This window comes from Spea bombifrons, chromosome 1, assembly GCF_027358695.1.
Source record: "Spea bombifrons isolate aSpeBom1 chromosome 1, aSpeBom1.2.pri, whole genome shotgun sequence".
In the NCBI taxonomy this organism is placed as follows: domain Eukaryota; kingdom Metazoa; phylum Chordata; class Amphibia; order Anura; family Pelobatidae; genus Spea; species Spea bombifrons.
This window is the reverse complement of record NC_071087.1, coordinates 47725187-47741872: the sequence shown is the minus strand read 5'-3', so window position 1 is coordinate 47741872 and position 16686 is coordinate 47725187. Positions and strand designations below refer to the sequence as shown.

The following is a 16686-nucleotide window of genomic DNA, read 5'->3' as shown; positions in this document are numbered from 1 at the left end:
CTAGATGCCAAGAATGCAAACACCTTAGGACAGAGTAGAGGAACTGTAGTCTGCTCATTTCTGTTTGTAGTTTAATCTTTTGGGGTGTAATGAAAAACACCCCTATCTTCGTAGTTAACCTCTTTAATACTGGTTTACAAACCTTTGTAAATGGTATGGCATAATGTAAACAATGTGCCAAGTAAGAGAATGTTTGTCACCATGGTAGCACTGAGGTACTGTTACCAGGGTTGGGCTGGCCCGAGGGCAGGTGGGCAATTGCCTTACGGGCTAGTGCAAAATTCTTTACACAGGTGGGAATGCTGTGGGGTCTCGTAATGCGTGTAATGGTGTGTAATGGTGTGTAACCCCAGTAGAAGCTATCAAAAAAGGCTCTGAACAAGAAGAGGGATTAAGGGGGTAATGGGGTGAGGGAGTTGTGTCTGGGTTGGCATGAGTGTATATGTGATAGTATGAGTGTGTGTTAGTATGCATGTGTAAGTGTGTGTTAGTCCATAGATGTCTGTTAGTGTGAGAGTGTGTGCAAATATGTGTGTCCATGCATGCGATACAGGCAGGGTAGAAGGGGCCGAAGGGGAGAGGTTTATTACTATCAAGCCAAAATATCAAGCCAATTAATGAATACCACAGCACTCTTTTGAAATGATGATCGCACACTGCTTCCCAATACGCTTCACTTAAGAAAATTAAGGACTTTCTCACCTTGTTGCAAGCTGCAGTCATTAAATGTACCATATTGACAGGTTCATTGGGAAAATTGTAAATTTATAATCAGGCACATTTTTTTATGTACTACCACTGAAAAACATTTTACTGTATTTAAAAAGCTGTTGGCATCTGCATAGCATGGAGTATGTGACTTGAATCCTGAAATCTGAAGTAGAAAGAATAAATTAATTTTCAAAAACCTAATAAAATGCTTTTAATGAAGTAAATTTGAGATAGCACAATAGGCAGTATCAATAGACAGTATTGTACTGTATTTTACCCATTAAATGCAGTATTCTGTTAAATGCAATAGTTATTGGAGCAGTCCAGTCTAGTATATCCACTTTATTTTCAATGCCTAATAAAATTACAAATATCAAGTCAGATATAATAGCCCTGCCCCTAGCCATGCTCCTAAACTCAAGCACTACAATATTTATTTTTTTAAGGCACTGGAAATGTTGGGAAATAACTGTTAGATTACATTCATACAAACATTAAACCTTAAAGAAAAATGCATTTTGTTAAAAGGACCCTCTTGCACAGTACTGCGCATGCACTACTCAACAGCAGCCAAAACGATGGGGACATTTTCTTAAAGTAAGATGTCTTTTTATTTACAGGTAAAGATTGCATAGTAAAATACTAACAAATGACTTTAATATGCATTCTTTATTAATGGTGTATCACATATTAGACCAGCCTTTTACATTTTTCAGGATATCAATACAAAAGTCTTATTTAAGGCAATTTTTTTATTCGTAAAAAAAAATTGGAAACAGTTCTAATTATATTTGCAATAGTACTGCTGGAAAAATATCATATATTAGAACATAGTTTACATGACATAATACATTTCAATTAGTGAATAAACGTTCATTACGTGATAGAACTAATTTGAATCTCTACATTCATTCAGGTTTAATTAATGTGCAAATTTCATAAAACAACTAATACTAGGTATATGTTTTGCATAATAGAATTAAATGAATCCGGAACGATTGTAAATGTCTTCCAGCAAAGTGCAGCTTAGTCTTTGAGAGCTTCTGACATTTTCAAGTATTGGGAATTCTTTAATTAATGTGTAATTTTCCAATTAAGTTTGCACAGCTTGATAAATAAGTGCTCCTGAAGCAAATCCTAACGTACCACTACCTGGCTAGAAGATGCAGCATCAAATTGTGTTTTGCAATGAGTACAACAGTTAAGGTACAAAAGTATGTGGAAATAATAGGTGCCTGGATATTTAGGTATCACAAAGCATCTGTACTCTTATAGTTGTCACCAGAGATGTATTTAACTTTAGTGCTGCCCTAGGCCTGATCCAGGGCAGGGTGTCAGCCATCCCCTCCGGCACCGCCATCCTCATTATGGTGCGCCGAGATATGATGTCATACCACTGTGCTCTGTGTCTTTTTAATGCAGTCTAAGGAGGCTCCTCCATATGGACCTGCCTAGGCCAGAAACATTGCAGGTTAACACTTCACTGGTTTTCTGCCTCCTAGCTTTAAAAATAGACCCACTGTGATGTGTACCTACAACTCATCTGTAATGTTCAACGTTGATCTAGCTAATGTAAGGAGATCTAAAGTGGGACTTTCACTGACTTGCCTTGTACAGTAATCATAGATTTTTTTCTCTACTGTCAAAACTGATAAAATATTGAAGATTTACAAAGGTAGGGGGTCATTCCAAAGCATGAGTTTGCCATATCCAGACCTTTGACAAGCAAAGGTGTTATGTCCAATATGTGTATTTTTTCCTAGTTGTTCACCTAGGGGCATACAAAATATGGAGATGGGAGAGATGCATACTTGGGAACATTCTGTCTTCGAGTACATGAGCCCCCTTGCACATTGCACGTAGGTCACGCAGACATCAGTGGGGGTCTTCCTGACGCCTGTGGGCAGTACCGCTGACGTTGTGGGACACATACTATTTTTGGATGGGACGTGGGCAGGGAGTGCGTTGTGCCGCAGTGCTGCTCGGCGTTTCCCTGTAGTGACCTGGAGAAGCCGCAGAATACCAGGAAGATTTTAATTTTCTTTTCAACTTTTCAATTTTTTGTCAATTTTTTTTTTTGAGAACTTTAACATCGGAAGTTCCCACGAGGACTCATATACTATAATTGCATATAGGGATTACTTGTGTTTAAAGCCTCTGAATATTTGTTATCCATTTGTTTGTCAGTTTTGGAGCCATTATCTCCTTAACTTTCATCAGTTCATCATCCAACAAAGCCAGTTTTCTCTTGTTACATTTCTCAGATGTCGGTTAACCCCTGATACATTTAAACGGAGGCATTATTTGCCTATATTCATTTAGTTATTTATTTTCCTCACCTCATTCATTTCCTTAAATTAATTGCATGGGATCTGTCTCGCTTTCTCCCCCCCTCTCCATTCTCTTTTTTCCAGTATCCCCATTTCTCTTTCCATCCCTTCTTTCGGTCCTTTTCTCTTTCTTCACTTGCTTTTTTTTCTCTTTCTCCCTCTGTCTTTGACTTTTCACTCTTCTCTGTTACTCTTTGTTCATTTGCTTCTCTATTATTCTCTCCTCCTGTTTCTTTCTTCATTCTCCCCCCTTTCACTACCGCCTCTATATTTCTTTCTACTGTGTCTTCTTCTTTCTTTAGTTTTTTTTCTTCGCCCCTTTTTACTTCTTTGACTATTTTTTTGCAGCGCTTTTTCTTTTAAGTGACATCGCCTAAAAAGGTTTTACCGTAAAACAAACAGTGGGCTTAGCTGTAGAATTTCTTTTTTTACACTGCCCTTTTTCAGAGAGCTCATTGGGATTCTTTAATGACCCCAAAGATCTCAGTTGGCACAGAGAAACTCATGTGATGGCACTGATGAGACCATTAGTAGAGTTCCCCTGTATACCAATGTACAGCCTCTACTTAGTGACCCAACAGCTTCATGCCCACCTACCAGGGTCCAAAGCAAAAAGGCTTTCTCCATGACAGGCAACATCCTCATCCCGGCTCTCAACACACCTCTCCTTGCACCTTGTGGGGCAGTCTCTTGAAAGTCTGTCCAAATTATGATACTTAATATACCTAATAGGGCACTTAATATTCAAACTGAGAGAAGTGTGGCTCTTGCAACATTGTACTGCCCCTTTCTCTGGTGCTGCTGTTCTTTCTCATTCTTACTCTGAAAATTCATAAAAAGGTCCAATTTTGGGGGAAAGTTAGTCCCACGTGGATGCTTATTGCCCTACTGCTGCTGTTTCAGCTGCCCTATCACTTTCCTCACCCCGAGGGATCACTTTAAGTTAATTGATGTTAATTCTTGTTGAGTGTCACTCCCTTAGCAAGCTGCTGGATGTCTATCCATTTTGAATAGATTTCTTCCTAAGCCCTAAAATGCAACTTTAATTAAGTCCAGAAGGTGGCACAGCCCCCCCCCCCGAAAATATTGCACCAAATTGCTTTTGAAACAAACAACCCTCTGAATTTCATCTAAACTAAAAGGTCAGGAAATAAAATTCATTTTAAGAAAATAATTGAAGACCAATATAGCATCCGGTACTTGAGAGAAAGCTGTAATCCTTTGACAAGGCTGTTATATTTATGCTTTCAAAACCGGACTCATTCAGATTCTGAACTACGATACACAAACAAGTTGCACAAATGTGTAATTTCTGTGACGCATTAAAGGCTTAGCTTCAGGGAGCACATTAATTTTGACAAGCGTCTTAATGAATACACCAATAAAACTGATTAATGCTTTCAACTCTGGAAGCACATATCACACATTACTGCTTCAAATAATGAAATAATACTAAAGCTGATGTAGTTTCCATTTAGGGGTGTTTATAGTTAAATATAGTTTGTGATGTTCTGTACATTTCGTGTGATGATCACATTAACACACAGCTGGCAGCTTTCTTCAAGCATTGGTCTGTCCTCCAGTGTTTGTGCTATCTATCAAAGCTAAAGAGGTTTCAACTGTTGGAGAGTAAGATAAATATTGAATATTTCCTTCTATTAAAAGCAGTGTGCAAAGATCAAACTGCTAGGTCCAGAGGTTAAGGATCTAAAAAAACTCTTTAATGTTCAATTAATGCTTAGAGTACTAGTAGTCCAGCCAAGATGTTTTATTTAAAGAAAAGAGGAAAGCCTTAAGGGGCGCATGGGTTAAGGTACACCCTGGGTTGCTCTGCATGAAAGGAAGCTTTTACCACCTTTTATGTCCTCATTTTACCGAAGTCATGTTGGCAAGGCTTGATACTGCACAATGAACTTTTTGGACTGCCAATATCAATAGGCCAACTAGTTGGGCTGACTTCTTGGGCTTACCATAGCTCCCTGTAATCTCATATATGTGAGGTATTAGGAAAATTCACTGACCTAGAGCAGGCAGAACCATTGCCAGGCAAATCTACACGCCATACAATCTGATAAAGACCCATTAAGCATAGAGGATTAGTATTGGAAAGGGTAAATATAAAAAGGTGAATTGTCTGTTGACCTTGTTTACATTCACTGAGCTCCTTGCAAACATATCTCTGAAATTTGTGAAATATTGAGCAGTAGCAGAGGTTTTGTTTATATAGGAAAGGCCATTCGTTCAGTACAGCTGAAACCGCTAATTACTAGACTTGTGCCTTCACATTCAAATGTTATGAAAATTCAATGCAATTTGCCAATTTCATCAATTCATATGAATCTCTAAAAAGGAGGAGGGACCCCCAACACAACAAATGAAAACAAAGCAAACAAAGAGCCCTGAATTTTCATTTTTGCATTTTGTTGTTTTTCTCACTCACTCTTATTTACTTTCTCATGCTCTTTCACATTATCTCGCACTTTCATTCACTCTCTCTCATGTTCTCTCTAAATGCCTCCCTACCTCCTCTGCCAACCACTTTGTGGCAGTGGTTTAAGTCATATGAAAATATTATTGAGAGCATTATAGCAATTGTCACAGAAGCCTCGGTGCCATGGGCTCATGGAGGGGCCTGAGGGACAGCCTCCTTCCTACAGACTATGTTTTTGGGGAGGTGGGTACAGGGGTCCATTGGGACAAATTCTTACCCCTGGAACAGAGTGCCACGTTTCCCCAAGTGCCAGATACTCTAAAGAATGTGGAGCTCGGAAGCAGATTTGGGGCACCTGCATTTTGGGAGGTGGTTTATGTGTGATTTTACTTTCCATCAGGTGAGAACTTACAGGATATAGACTTCCATGGCTAGTATTTGAAGATCTGATATCCCGCAGGTTTCAGCCAAAGGTCAGGGAACCGCCGCGTTTACCATCTTCCCACAGACTACAATAGCGACCCTCTACTGGGATGAGGTGGGCTGAGTGCAAATACTGAGCCCTGTGCCAAGGAGGGCCTGATGGAGAACTATGTGTGCTTTACGGTGACTATTGTATGTAAATGTTCCCCTTGTACTGTTTAAAAACTGGTGTGTTTTCTATAAAACTGAGTCCTGCTTTCACCTCAGCATTGGTGATGTCTGATACCTGGGGTGTCCTTTTCAGGAAAGTACATGTGCTGAGTACGCTAAGCTACGGCTAGCCACAGCGCCAACACAGCTCTGGTGCAGCGGTATCCCTCTTTTGTCTACAACACTGGTTCTGTCTGGTGCTGAATGGGTTAACCGCTGGTGTCCTGACAGGAAGCAGTACCCAGTTGGTGGGAGTACCCAGTCTGGGTACAGGGCGTCTCGTCACGGTAGTGACATTGAAAAGATTACACAACGCAACAGATAGAGCTTCTACAAAAGTGATTGAAGAAAAGGCGGGGGGGGGTGCGCAGAGGCTTCGCCCTTTTGGCAAATTCACTGGGAGGCCAGAATAATGCAGACAGATTCGCTGAGAAAGCGTTTCTGCACCTCTGTTTCTTCCCAAATTTATATGTATTATTCTGGCCTCTTTGTGGACTTTCACTTTCTGATATGCTATTGTTTGACGTAACTGTGTTATAAAAAAGAATAACCAACACTTGGTTTCACTTTTAAGATGTCCACTCTGAGTTAGAATTAATTCTTTAGAACCAGCTATATTTTCACATCATTATTGTGGAATGGAAGGTACACAAAAATGAATTATCTGGAGTAACCCATTTACTATCTGGAATGTTATCTTACATAGCTCTCTAACATACCACTGAAATGTAAATGTTTTTCTCTCTGTGGGACAGAAATAGCCAATGGCAGCCTTTTATTTATTATAAGTCAGAAAATGTCATTTGAGATCGTCAAATGCTTAAGTGCATTTATGTTGTATTATATATCAAGTATAATAGAATCCTTGCTCAAGGCAACATCAGGTACTGACAGTTCCTATGTGAATTGAAATTGAGGTAAGTGTGGCTTGACATTTTGCAGAGCAGTGCTTCGTAAGATACTTTACTATAAGCGTTTATATTTAGCTTCACCAAGGGCTATTATCTATTATCTATGTGTATTATTCTTATCACTTGTGTCCTAACTAGTGAATAGTCACCTTTGTTTTGTATTTTCAGTTCATAATATATGCACAAGCATGTTCATCCTTTGGGTTAACTCAACCGGCTCCAGTCACATGTTTTAGCATGCTAACACGTGCAAAACCACTCTCAGATTCACTCATTTGAGAGTTGTTTATGAGGGCTTGTGAGTGCCTGCAACTTCAAATTTATAGAGTTACAGGCGAGTGCATGTGAACTTGCATGTCCTCGTATGTAACTTAAAGAACAGCAATGGGTGGAAACCCAACAGCAGACTGAACAAACTGACACAGGAACCACAGTTACTATCAAACGCCAGGAGCCACAAGACAGCTGGAATCCTACTCCTGCTATATTCGATGCAACGGCATAAAGAAAAACAAAATATAATCTCAGATCCATGCTCCAATAAGATACTATATATCCGACACGATGCGGTAAGTAAAATTATTCGCTTTATTCTTGTTTAAAAAAATGAACAAAGTACTCATGAAATGCAATAGAAATAGCATCAGACAGCTAACTTAAACGTACCGGGAACGAGCATATGAACATACATTCCTTGTATGTAACTTACAAACTCACCACCAGCTACATTACAATTAAATAAATATTTTTTTTAAATATATGCTCGTCTCTAGGTTGATGGGCCTTCAAGGGGGTGTCTGGGATGAAGTTAAGGGGGTGGTTGGCCTTCAAATGGGTGTCTAGAATGTCACCTCCCCAAGCTGCTGTTACTCCCCTGCTGACTTAACCCTTCACTCCAGACAGTCTGGGATGAAGAGATGGGTCACCAAGGGGGTTATGGCAGTTTAGGGGAGCAATGAAGTTCCGGGGCTGGTGGGCTTTCAAGTGTCTAGAATAAAATCCCTTAGATGGCCGATGGCTCCCCCAGACCAGGGAGATTAGCTAGGGCATATTTAGGGATTTTGTCTTGCCTAGTATATAGCCAAACACAAAGAAACAAAGATTTGTGTATGTTTATCCGCCACCATATTCGTTTGTTCGTTATTCGGCTTGACAAAAGAAAACGCAACATTCATGTTCGTTTTCATGTTCTCCCGAATGGTACTCCAAGTTCCTTTCTAGTGTTTCATGTGACTCTATATAGAGGACCTTTCTATTTTCCTTATGATCAACCTATTTTGGGGAGATTATTATTATTTAGTTCAATCTAACTTGGAAATAACAGCACATTATGTATAAATATTTATCTGTACAAATTAGTGCATTCTCCTTCGGTTTTTTTCTCCAGTTTCAGGTATGTATATATTAAATTGTTTATTGTCATGTATTTTTCAATTGTAATTTGTGTAAAACAACAATGGTGCCACAGATGCATTGGCTTCTTAGCAAACTGACATTTCCAATATGATAAAGTCTGGAAATAGTTCAATCTTAACTTCCAAAAAAAGCCCCTGTAGATTTCTTTGTATACTAAATTAGCCAGGGTTACAGAGAGTGAAATCCTCTTGGCAGCATCTAATTTTTCTGTCCTACAAGTACTTCAAGTTTTGCCATATGCATCCAAAATCACCAGCTCTCCAATTCAAGAACTTCCAATGAATGCTTCACTCTCAAATGTAGACTTGCTGCCCACACAGCTTGAAACATAATTAAAAACATTTATCTACTGACTATTGTTGTGTTTTCTACGACTGTTATAATTGCCTTTATACTTTTGCTTTAATATTTAGAGAATATTTAACACACAGTTTGGATACCAAAAACCTCTTAGACCCTCTCTCTAAGTCTAGCAAAACCAAATATCCAGAAAATAGGGAGACATCTTACTACTGAAATTTAATCTTAGCAGCTATTTTAGCCACAGTGCTTTTCTTAAATATTTCAAAAGTCTTGCTATCCCCTCTAGCATTTAAGTCACTGTTGGACAAACTGTTTAGGATCTGCGTGTGATTTCAGTATTTGTCATGATTTAATATAGAGAATGGGGCATTCATTCATTATTACATGAATTGAAGAGACCTTTTAACTCTGTGAGCATCTTTCGTTTCTAACTGGATTAACAGTGGATTAAATGGACAGTCTAATGTGAAAACTTTAATTAGAATTCTTCCAAAACAAAAAAAAAAGAAATACATAAATAGAAAACATTTATCTGGCAGAAGGTAAAGCCATGCTTCAAAATCTCCTTTATTCTACTACAATCCAAAATGTCTTGCCACTGCTTGGCTGCTTAATGAGTGGCGGTAAAATACAATGAATTGTCCCGGAATCTGTGGCCTCCCTGAAACACTGTCCTTTTTTTTTTCACACGGAGGAGAGAGAGGGTCGCTCTGCACCCTCACTCTCCTCCGCGAAGCCTCTAAGAAGGGAGAAGGGGGAGAATAGATAGTGAGAAGGGGGAGAGGGGGTAGATAATGAGACAGGGGTGAATGAAAGCATTAGTGTGTGGATGAATTGTGTGTGAGTGAGAGAGTGAATTAATGTGTGGATGAATTGTCTGAATGAGTGAGAGAATGAATGAATGCATGGATGATTGTGTACATGAGTGAGAGAATGAATGTGTGAGAATGCATTAATGAATATGTATAAATGATTTGTGGGAATGAGTAAGAGAATAAAATATTGTGTGAATTAATTATGTGAATGAAAGTGTGAATCAGTGAGTGACTTTAAAGTGTGTATATCATAGATGTATAATTGATTTGTGGAAAGGCAAAGATGGCACAAGCAGGGTGTTTAAGCCTTGGGGACCAAGATGGCACAGGCCGGGCTGTTTGGGGACAAAGTTGACTCATGCTGGGCTGTTTGGGGACAAAGATGGCAAGTCCTATGTTTGTAATTTGGGGGCTGGTCAGGTTCTATATAAGCAGTGTGGAAGCCAGTGTGCAACCTGTGATCTACGCCTGTAATTTAGGGGGTTTTATCTATTCTTTTAATGCTGAGTTTTTTAGATGAATTCCAATTGATTTATACCTGCAAAGCTGGGTTTGTGTGTTATTCTGTTGATCTATACCTGCAATGCTATGTTTCCATATATTATTATTGTATACCTGCAAATACAGGATTTGTATGTCTGATTCTGTTTATTTAATCTGTGCATGTGAATTTCAAATGATCTATACATGTAAAGCTGGGTTTGTGTGTTCTTCTGTTGATCTATACCTGCTATGCTATGTGTCCATACATTATTTATGTATACCTGATCAGTCGTGTGATCAGTCTAGATCAGTCGTGTGAGTGTCTATTCACCAAGAAGTCTATTCACTAAACAATGGGTGTGTGTTAGCAAAAAATGTAGTAGGATGCCTTGAACTCCCAAATTCACTAGTCTCATCTCTCATTATCACTTAAAAAAACAAACTAACATATCATCAACTGCAAGAGAGTTGAGTTGAAGAAAGCAAGCAACTTGCAAAATTGTGAACCCACAAGTCGCTTGTGAGTTGTAAATGTAACTTAAAACAGGATTCTAGCTCACTAAGTATATCTTGCATCACCCTTTACGATAGCTGGAAAACTGCACAGGTTTTACAGTGATTAAATGAGAACTAGAGATGCAAAGTCAACTATGTGAGTTAAAACTATTCTAATTTGCATTTGTAACTAGCAAGTAATTTGTAGGTTAATGAATATGTGCGTTGGGTGAATATTTGGCAAATGCAAATGCCAGATGGCAGTAGTTTATTTGCAAGTTAGTCCCATTGCTGCTTCAAACTTAGATTTTTTTGCAAACTCGCATGTACTTGCTGTTTCATGAACAGACCTCAAGGAGTACTCCAAAAACACAGCATATGTTAAATGTACAAATACATGTCCTTTGGTATTGACTGTTTTATTAAAAATGAAGGTCATCTAAACCCACAATTCATGATCTTGTACATCAGGTTCAAACAATTATTCGTTTATTTACCTTGCGATCTTTAAATGCTCATCTTTTATATCAGATCTGTCATTAAAAAAATTAAGTGTTCAAGTATTTTTAAATAAATCTGTGCACTTTAGTGCTGTGCCTTAGACAACATTAGGAACCAGCAAGGAAAACAAACCAGTCAACATGCAAAAATAGGAAGAATGACTCATGACTTATGTTTTTGGAGTGTCTTGCTGCTTTCATCTACATCTTAAGTGGCGTGTTACTACTGAGTCTGTGAACTGATGAAAGCAATTCCCTACCTCCAGTATGTAGATGTGCCAGGAATTGAGTTTTTTGAAGCATACTGTGCATACATATTAACACATAGGAAAACATTGTATGATTTGGTTTTCAAGTAGCACATAATGTAATTTCATTTTTAAATAAGCCAAAAATATTATGCAAACAAACCCAATGCATGCTAGCAATAAGATGTATTTGTTTAGGTTTAAAATTTTCCATTTATTGAGACCTGTATGTGATGATGCACAAATACTTTTGATAAATAGATGTCCTATTTTTAAACTCTGTGGAATATAGTTTTAGGTTAGACTACAGAACTTCACTTAATGTATGAAGCAAAGTGTAAACTCTTTCATAACTTATTTTATCCAGCCAGAAGCCATATTATTCTACCTTATGAATTCTGGGAAAAATTAGATATATGGTAAACTTTATCCATATTTAGTCGTTACCAACACTGTCCTATGCTAGTTTTTAATCCCTGTTTTAACTGCAATTTTCCATATGCACACAAGTCTGGCAAATGTTGAGAAGAAGAGGTGATCCTGCTGAAAATGACAATTGAGTATAAGTGAGATAGTCTGTGTACTGTACATACAGGACATACACATGTAGCTTCTTGTTGGCCCTCTTATCAGCTGGACAAACACCTTTTTTATTGTAGTCTGTTACACAGTTAGTTAACTGTTGCAAAAAATAAGTGTTCCTAAGTTCCATTAATGATAATTTTAGCAATGAAATTGGAAAATGTATTGTTTGCTCTAGTAAATAGTCTATAGGTAAGAAAATTTTTATTTTTCAATGAGTGCTTTCCCTGGGTATAATTTGAGCCATAGCAATGAAGAAATAAGTGTGAGCAGTTAATGCATCTCCATACTCCAACTGATGAATCCACAGTAGTCCAATTAATATAAAAATATGAAGTTCATTGAAAAAAAATAATAACGAAGCCAATGGAGAGAAGTCTCACATGTTTTAACTGTGAGGCTTAATCATAGTTTGAGCCATGTTCTTTAGCCCTAGCCCAGAATCAAAGAACCAGCAGGAAGAAAAAGGACATACAGCCCCGTTATATTGCCTGTGATGCACATACAATAGAACAGAGTTGCACAGATCGCTTATCTCAAGCAGTTGCCCCTCCTACACATGGTTTCCAGGAAAGGGACATTCATTTCCTATTAGATTCAGAAGATTCGAAGAGACTGGCTACATCTCTTTCTTCTGTGGAGGATGTTGAGAGTCATGAACTTTTGGAAGCAAAGCACATTGATCATTTCATTAATGCTATCAGATAAATTTTGAGAATCTCAGTTTAGCCTCCTTCTTCATCTGTATCTGACAAATATTTTGCCAGCCTTAAGATGCAGTGCACCTCTTTTCTAGTCCATGATAGAATTAAGGGGTTTAACAAAGGACAGATATCCAAACTATGTCTGTGAGCGAGGAAGATTCCAATGGTCATCCTCACCCAAGGTTGACACCCCATGTACCATTCCTTTGGAAGGTAATATCTTGTTTGGTAAGGTTCTGAAAGAAGCCGTTAAGAAGGTGGTTGTGGGCAATAAAGCATTCTCGCAGTAGGAGAAAAGGAGATTGCCTAGGTCGATTTGGAATGACTGTAGGAACCTTTGTTCAGCCGTCCGTGATATGAAGCAGTATAAGTCTGGAAGAGAAATGGCTAGATCTACTGCATTAAAAAGTGGCTCCCATTCTTGCTTCTGCAAAAGGGCAGAGCCTTAATGCACACCCTCTTCTGGAATGCGTAAGGGGCTATCCCCGTGAGGTGTGCTGCCCATTTGATTTTAGTAATAAAATAAGTCAGAATGCAGATTGATTCTTCGAGAAAGAGAGGTGCAGAAATGAGTCTGAGAGCATGAAAGAGTGTGAGAAAAAGAAAGTGCCAACAAGGTTTCTATAGCATAGAAGTCAATCTATGCAATTACTGAAGAGGCTATGTTAACAAATGTGTTGCACTACATTAGTTAAGAGGGAAAAAAAGCATACTTGTCCGTGTCCATAATTTGCAACATTACCATGTGGAGGATGTTTGCAAATGGTGCTTCCTGAGTGTCACAGTTCACTGTGATCTATACATCTGCTTGCAGTTTAGGTGACAGGAACTCTATGGATTCATCTGTAAATATTCAACCTCAAAACTTATAATGATTTTTATTGTTTTAAGGTTTCATATTTTTCAAAGGACTTTGGAAAATATTTTCATTTATGGTAATATGGAAAGGACATTTTATATTTTTATGTATATTGTATTAATATAAAAAAAATGCAAACTTGTATGATAACTTGCTTATTTAGCAGATGCGTTAACCCACATGTAGGTGTGTGGTGCTACTTATATTTCACCTTCATACTTTCCCTACAATTTTCGATGACACCACTTATGCTTTGTACTGTATTGCACATGTATTTGTATTACCCTAGAGATAAAAATCATAAGAAGATTTGTACAGCTCTGTTCATGAAAATGGATGCTTTGGAACCCTGTAAATGATGAGGTCAACAAAAAAAACTAATGTACTCCTTAAAATGCTTTTAAAGAATTTGCTACTAAAAGCTTCCTAGTAAATACAACAGTAGTTGTTTATGATGGAAGAAGATATACTTTTTCTTCAGCATACAGAGTGAGCCATTTCAAGGCATAAAATAATATGGATTTCCACTTTATATACATATACTTATTTTTGTGTAAAGGGTGTGTAGGGTTAAAGTGAGATTTTGTTCCCATGCGAGTTAAGAATACTGCTACTGATTGACTTCTTCAAGTAGCTAATCAGTGACAAGAATAGTTGGACCATAGAGAAAGAGGTCTGCTTCTGCTGCAGGGCAGCCTCTTCTGTGTCAGAATGGTGTACCAATGGTATGTTCTCTCACTAATATATCAGGGATTAAAAACAAGATGAGTTACAGTTTCACACGCATACAGCTTGCTGCACCTGGGGCACATGTCCCAAAGATGCTATAGCCCTGTAATGAAATAATGAGATACTTTTTTTTTACTACAATGTATGTTTATTGACGTATCGGTTGGAGAAGATTTTGTAATAAAATTAGTGGGTCAATGAGAGTGGTGTGGTGGTGGCCACACGAACTATCAAGACCTCAGAAATCTCTCCTTTCTTCAGATGTGATAATGAATTCACCAAGGAGACCATGAAACTACATCTTTTTCTTTGCACATTGGCCCTCTAAAAGGTATCACAGACATCTAAAAGTTCAAAAACGTACCATTCGAAATATTACCATTAATTGTATGGCTTATCTAATGAGTACATTTTGTCTTCCTGAAAAGACAAAAACCTTTTCAGTTTGAACAGTGTGTTCAAATGTCCATCTTTCAATTTAATGAGATAGCTTTACATAGAAGGAAGTGATCTACCTTAGTAAAATTTTGATTGCATTATTTTTTAAATAATATCTTGAAAGTATTATTTCTAAGGTCTGATCTGTTCTGTGTAAGACGTTGCTCTTTAAAATTACCAAGTTAAAAAGAATTATAATAACAAAAATGTATGTTAGATCTTAGATAAGAAGAATAATAAGTATGCGGCTAAATTTAAGCATTAAATATAATATACCATAGATTCATGATAAGCCAAAAGGCTGTGATTTAAACTGTCCAACTGGTGAGTTTGAAAATAATTATATAATCTGCTTGAAAAAAAAGGTTAATATATTATTTTGCATGAACAACGTTAAAGTGGAATTATAAATATCCTATGAAATCATCAATAATTTTTTAAGGTCATGCTACGTCATGGCAAATAATAAAACAGTAAAATAAAAGACTGGATTTTGTCACCAGGGCCACCATTAGAGCCAGTAGAGCTGTATGACGGCATAATGGAAAAGCCTCCGTAGTATCTGTAGTAACAAAGTAATGTTGTTTTTAAAAAACAAGTCCGCTAAATAAAACCAGAAGAAGACAAAAAACCCATACTGAAGCGCTATTGCAATTGTGCCTCAAAAAGAAGAAAATCTTGACTCCAAAATGGCAATCTGACTTCTAATCAACAATCTATATCTAGTCGTCTCCTTATAACCAATTATATCCCTGTATATTCTTAGTTGCTAAAAAATGCATCTACTGAATTTGGTAACATAACATCAGTGATTAGTGAATTCCACACCTTTATAGGTTTTTTGGTTGCTTAAAGTAAAAATTCCTTTCTTCAATTCAAATTGCTCTTTACACAGTCCTGTTAATGAGTGTGATTAGGTCATCACAGAGTGGCTAGCATTGTCCCTTTCTTTCAATATGACAACATCTCCTTGCAGGGGAATAACATCTAGTTCAGACTTTATTACTTTACCTAATTTTATTTCATCTGCAAACACTGACACATAGCTTTAAGTACTCGCTGTAAGATCATTAATAAAAACATGAAATAATGGTGGGCTTAGCACAGAGCCCTGAGGAACTTCACTTACCACTTTTGTAAAATTGGAGAATTTTGTATTAATAACAACCCTTTAAACTGTATATTTAAGCCAGTTTTCAATCCAGGTGCTAGACATGCTGTCTAAACCGCTTTTAATTTGTACAGTAACCTTATCAACCCTTTTGCAAAATCTTAAAAACAATCTTGTGTATATTATAGCTCACCTCTTCATAGAATGCAATTAGGTTAGTCTGACATGATCTGTCCTTTATAAAGCCATGTTGACTCTTATTAACGATATTATAAGTTAAAATGTATCCCTGAATATTATCCATTAACAGTTTCCCCACCTCAGAAGTTAGGCTCAGTGGTCTGTCGTTCATGCGTAGAGTGCCGGGATGTCATGTCCTGTTGCTCAGCAGGGGTAGGAAGAGACCTTGTCTAAGGTAGGTGCCAGGGAAACTGGCTTTTGTATAGAACAGGATTAATGTGACATATATAGGGAACCTGGGCCCTAAAATTAAATTTAGGCTCAAAAATTTCTGATGGCAGCTTTTCTCTTAGAGTCATTTTTTGTTACCAAAAGTAACGTAAATTAAAGAACACTGAGGAATTCTACACTTCATTTTACTCTATTATGAGAAATTTCCTGTGACTTCTATTTGACTCTTGCTGTCACACAGAACTTTCCAGAGTTATTAGAGTAATTTCGGAAAATACCTGAGGTATTTTGTGAGGATGGTTGGACATTTAACACGCTTTCACATTTGTTTCATGAACTCATTTTTTTTTTATTTACTACTGCCATCATTATGTTTCATCATTTTGTATCAAACATGCTAAAACATTTTATAATGTAATACAAATGCAGTGGCGGAACTACCGGGGTCGCAGGGGTCGCGACTGCGACCGGGCCCTGGAGTTCTGCCAGTCAGGGGGGCCCAAGGGGTGCCGAGCGGTTGCTGAAAACGACCGCTCGGCAACTCTTGGGCCCCCCTGACTGACAGATTCTCGCACC

General features: G+C 37.7%; 1 protein-coding gene across 1 annotated transcript in view; it reads right to left on the bottom strand.

Annotated features, from left to right (window-relative positions):
* TACR3 (tachykinin receptor 3) overlaps positions 1–16686 on the bottom strand; it is a 57294-nt gene that overhangs the window by 17983 nt on the left and 22625 nt on the right. The window lies entirely within an intron of this gene.